The sequence below is a fragment of the Atractosteus spatula genome, chromosome 10 (genome assembly GCF_055471065.1).
Source record: "Atractosteus spatula isolate fAtrSpa1 chromosome 10, fAtrSpa1.hap1, whole genome shotgun sequence".
Classification (NCBI taxonomy): domain Eukaryota; kingdom Metazoa; phylum Chordata; class Actinopteri; order Semionotiformes; family Lepisosteidae; genus Atractosteus; species Atractosteus spatula.
Genome location: NC_142715.1, coordinates 26,199,119 through 26,204,602, shown reverse-complemented (window position 1 = coordinate 26,204,602; position 5,484 = coordinate 26,199,119). Strand labels below are relative to the sequence as shown.

The following is a 5,484-nucleotide window of genomic DNA, read 5'->3' as shown; positions in this document are numbered from 1 at the left end:
TGTCTGATCCTCCTGGCTTCTGTTCTGTGGAGATTCGTTTAAAATGCTTAAAAGAGCTCATTACAGGGACTTGTGCCCTTTCTCTTCTGCTCTCCGGGAGTATGCTATACAATTATTTTAGTCTGTGAAGTAAACTATTTTTTTTGGTTTAATGAATTTTATACTTGGTTTGTTGCTCTCCATTGCCAGCTGTTACGAATCGCCTTTATTATTGGAGATGTTATATCTGTAAGAAAAGCCCCCTGGGCTCCGGACAGGAGTCTCCTCCAGCAGAGACATGTCTGCTCCGTCAGAAAGAGCGCTGTGACGTCATGGACACCAACTAGAGCACCAGGATCAGAGAGCGAGACTGCGGGAGGCGAGCGGAGCGCACGGAGGAGAGTTATTGATCACTTATCTATCGACAATTAATTAATTCAACTGAAGAACCATAGAATAATCGATTAACTTCACGGATTGGTGAGTACTAATTCTTTTCCCGTTTTGACCCTGTTTTTAATATCTAGAAAACAGTCAATACAACCTGTGACGATCAATTACCATAGTGCCTTTAGTGTTAACAATGTTCAATCCGAAATGAAAGAACTATTATTCAAATGATTGTTTAGGAATTGTATGCTAGAACTTACAAATTATGTTCCAAGTTGATAAATTTGTGTAGGTAACAGTTTAAATGCATTTTCCCACTGTTTACAAATCATCAGTATGGTAACCACAGCAACAGGCGCCACGTCACTGGCCACGGCTAGGTGTCTCGCCTTCGTCACAAAGAGCGGTGTGACGTCACGGACAGCAACTAATACTAATATTAGTGTCTTCATGTTAAAATTAGTGTGAGTACAATCGGTAGTTTTAATATTAATGATAGTTTTCATGTGAGTATTCATGATGATAGTGCTATTGATTGTTTTAATGCTAGTATTCCTGTTAATATTAGTGATAATTACAGAGATAAGGTTAGATTATTTACACTAGTAGTCATGTTAGTTTTAGTGATAGCATTACTATTATTATTAGTATTATTAGTGTAGTAGTATTTTGTGTCAGTGTTAGAGAGGATGATAGTGTAAGTCTTAGTGATAGTGTTACTGTTGCAATATTAGTGGTATTTGTATTAGTGTTATTTATAGTGTACTTGTGAGTGCTTCCTGCTTTTACTTCAACGCGTGTCCTTATGTCGAGTCGTGTGCCGTGCAGAGGCTCTGAAAGCGAGAGCAATGAAAAGGTGCACAATCCTGTGAAAGAAGACACAGAGAAGTGAAAGGCAGTCCGATCCTCTAAGGAGGTAGAAGCAGAACTAGCAAATGTAAGACGGCTAAGCCCCCTCTCTTTAAGCCCAGGTTCGATCTGTCTCCCAGAATCACCAGGGCGCGCGCACACACACACCAGTACCGTTGAAGTGTTCAGCTTCATTTCTAAGGGCTACTCAACATTCACTCTTACCCCGAGAAAAGAAAAGAGAGCGTCCGCAGCAACAACAGCTCGAGTCTAAGCAGCCCCCATCTCCCCTGCTCCGCTCTGCTCTGCTCTGCTCTGCTCTGCGGCTCCTGCGGAATGGAGTCCTACCTGGAGCCGTGTGGCAGGCGGTGGCTCCCGTCGCTCTGTCTGTGCGTCGTGTCCAAGGGCTCCTGGGAGGAAGAGAGTGCCCTGCCACTCGGAGGTTTTCCACGGTCTGTGTGAGGAGGGGCAGGTGTATCCAGTAGCTTATCGAGCGGAAGCCTGGGGCGTCGGAGAGCTGTGATCGAGCAGACTTTGAAGTGTCACCTCTTTGTCTGCTTTCCCACCCCCCCTCCGCCCAAGTTCTGGTCCAATCTGGCCTGGCAACCCCTCACACCTGCACGTGTCACAACCTAAGGTGTGGTCATGAGACACCCGTGGGGTGTTGTTCTGTTCTTGCTAATTGTTTCCTGCCTGTCGCAGGCAGGAGTCCACATGAGCAAGATGCGCTGGACAGAGCTCAGAGGGCGCAGCTGGGTGGCTTTCCTTCTGAGTGACGTTCCTGCAACACTCTCCCGCTCCTCTTGGTGTGCTCATGCCGCAACACAGGAAGGCTGGAGCAGGTGGCTGTGGGCTGTGTGCACCGCTGAAATAGCTCAGTTGGGAGACCAGGTGGAAATTGCAATTGGGCTGTGCCGACAGACCAGGAAGAGCTCTGTCGGCTCAAAAGCAGCACAGCACCTGCGAGAACAACAGAAAGATTAGCATCCAGCGGGGGCCTCTTAGTGAGCCAAAAGTCTCATCAAGAATCGGCTCCAGCAACAGGGCTGGGCGCATTGTTCCATTCTCCGACCACTCTCGGTGTAAACAAGTCCCTCCTGGTCTCTGCTTGAAATGCACTTTCCTGCATTTGCTTTGGTGTAACTGGCTTCCCCTGCATGGGCGAATGTGAAGAAGATCCTTAGTAAGTCATTGAAGAAAACCAAGAAGAGGTCGGAGTGGCCTCTGTCATTCATCAACCATCCAGTCAGGCAGTACTCCTCCTATTCTGCCAGGACCCGGAATCGAACCGGGGTTGTTGCGGCCACAACACAAAATACTGGCCACTATATGATCACAGCGAGTTACCGAGACAGAAACAGGGGGGTGGGAAAGGATGTACTCTCTTCGTGTGACACTAGTTGGAAAAGTCCTGACGTTGCATTTCAACTGAGCCCTAGTATACATCGACCCTTCGACACTCTGAGTGCCAACTCTCTTGTGTGTTTTCTCCACCAAGCAGGTCATGAAGGCAGCAATTACAGTTTGCTTACATGACGCACTCACAACATGGCTGTATGCTCCCATATGGTCTAGCGGTTACGATACCTGATCTTCACCCAGGTGGCCTGGTTTCAGCTCCTTGTATGAGAACGTGTCAGTTTTGCCTCCTGCTTTCCAAAAGATCAGCACCGTGTACGAAGGAGCCGTATTTAAACCACTCGATCATGTGCAAAACGTACGAGAAGAGGGAGCGCATGTTTTCAACCGAGGACCTCTCGCGTGTGAGCCGAACTGATCATCGCTGCAGCTCGGAAACCTGCAGGAGGTGGGAGGGGTGACTCTGGTAGACAGTGTTGACCTTCGGCAATAGGATTTATACTCTCTAAGATGATATTTGCACTTTCTGGAGTGGAGATTTTCTCCAGTTCAGTAGCCCGATTTTGTCGATTGTGTGGAGAGGGCTGTAGAATGTGGGGCCGCCTTTCCTGCTCCGTCCATGACAGGCATGCTGGGCTCTGGTGTGAGAGCGCGGTCAATCAGTGCACTCCAACATAAATACTGGAAGCAGCTGAATAGCTTTGGCGAAGCTCAGCGCTTGGCCACTGGGCACGAGTTCCCATCGTTCTCTTTCTCAGCCCAAAACGCAAGCAAGACACCAGCAGCAGCCCCTGCATGTTTCCGTAGTGTAGCGGTTATCACATTCGCTGTGCGACTCTGTTGGTGAATCTCTTCTGTGCCTAGACCTGTAGGAGGAGCTTCTCCCAGACAGCCCTGTCAGTCTCACAGTGCACATCCTCTCCCTGAGACACTGACACAAGGAGGGTCGGGACCTCAGTTTTCCGCCTCCCCCGAAGGACGGCGCCTGTTTGCGCAGTAGAGTGTCACCATCAGGATGCTGGGGCATAAGGAAGCCACATGGACCGCAGGGTGAGTGCTCCGTACTGGTCCCAGTAACACCTCTTGCAGGAGCAGCAGCAACCTGAGCTTTTCCGGGGGGAATCTCCCATCCGGGTGCCGGCTAGGCTCACACCTGCACTTGAAAAGGCCGACAAATGACTCGTTCCCGCCGGAGCTGAATGTACCAACATGTGTCGTGTCGTCTACTTCCCCCGCCGCGCTGTGTTTGCTGTATTGTCTTTGAAGCCGGCCCCCGAGACGAGACGGGCTGTTCCTGTGCCCCAATTAACACTTTACAGGTGCCATTCCCCGGCATTGTGGCCATTGTCGGTGGTCACACGCGATAAGATAAGGTGGAGGAGGGCGGGGCATGCCCAGCGCCACACATTCAAGGAGGGGGCTGTGCGAGGTGAGGTGAGGTGCGACATGCTGGAGCCCCGACGCTGCTAATGCGGAGCACTTGTTAAACTGGCATTGAAAGGACGTGTGCGAACGGAGCGAGCCTTCCCTGCGGCGGAGCGTGGAAACTTTCTCCCCGCGCTGCAGGAGTTGTGTGCGCTGCAGCGGTGCCGAGAGAACAGCACAGAAGGCAGCAGGCTCTGGAGAGCGGGTAAGAGACAAACCTTGTGGGCAGGCGAGCAGGCCCGTTTTTTGGAAATTGCTGAAAAGGCTCCGGTGTTTGTTCGGTGTGTGGCAGGCGCACGACGCGAGCGTGCGTATCGATCTGCCAGTCTGGTGTTATGCAAATGAGGCCGAATTGCGTCCCGGGACATGCTGCGAATGCGCATTGGCGACTGCAGATGTGTAGGAAACGGCGCGCTCGTTTTCTCATTTTGCCCACACTTTTGAGTGTTAGTGTGGCTTGTGAGTGTGCGAAAGAGTGGGCCCAGCAGGAGGCGGTGGTGTGCGGGGCGAGGAGCTGGCCTAGGCTGTGCGCTTTGTGCTGTGGGTGCGGGCCGCTTGCAGGGGCTTGTACAGCTCATACTTACCTGGCAGGGGAGATACCTTGATCAAGAAGGAGGTTCACCCAGAGCGAGGCTCGGCCATTGCACTCCGGCTGTGCTGACCCCTGTGAATTCCCCAAATGTGGGAATCTCGACTGCATAATTTCTGGTAGTGGGGGACTGCGTTCGCGCTCTCCCCTGATGTGCTTGGTCCAATATCAGATACGGAAGAGTTATGACACCACGAGCTGCGATAGGATCCCAGTTCGAAAGGAGTCGATGCCACTGCTGGTTCCCGGTTTCTTTTAGTTAGAGGTCCGGAGAAGCATTTCAAGCTGGTTACGCTACTCCTTCCGGACATTCATTCCCTTTTCAAAGTCAGACATTTTGCTGTAGTCTGCATTATTTAGGCTGATTATCGAGGTTAGCCTTTATTTGGTCATGGGAGCCTCGGTACTGTATGCTAATTCTCAAGACAGTTTCACCCGTTTTCTGATTGCTAGGTTCTGTACCAGTGCAGACATATCAAACAGTGAATGGCTGTACCTCTATTGTATCCGTGCCCAATGAATGAAATCAGTAATAAATGAATATATGTATAGTTATACGAAAAACAAGTGGTTTATCGACTCATCTTCATTTGCAGATTTAGAGGCAGCTTCGATATTCGTTTTACAAATGGGTTTTTTTTTATATGGGTCACACACATGCCATAGCAACAAAACATCTCTAGAGATGAGGCTATAGATCACCTTTCCATCCTCCAGGTTTTCCTCCCAAAACCTACGGTACCAACGGCGACCCCTGCTGGCCGAGAGAGCAAAAGCTTGCAGCACCTGGTATTCCCAGGCAGTCTCCCACCCAAGTACTAACCAGAACCAACCCTGCTTAGCTTCCAAGATCAGAGAAGATCGGGAACATTCAGGGTGGTGTGGCCGCAAGC

General features: G+C 50.3%; 1 non-coding gene and 1 pseudogene across 1 annotated transcript; one reads left to right on the top strand and one right to left on the bottom strand.

Annotated features, from left to right (window-relative positions):
- The first annotated feature begins 4,578 nt into the window (after positions 1–4,578).
- LOC148826732 (U1 spliceosomal RNA) lies at positions 4,579–4,742 on the top strand. Its single transcript, XR_016092872.1, has one exon. It is a non-coding gene; the product is annotated as a U1 spliceosomal RNA (small nuclear RNA).
- A 623-nt stretch (positions 4,743–5,365) lies between these two features.
- On the bottom strand, positions 5,366–5,484 carry LOC148826731 (5S ribosomal RNA; annotated as a pseudogene).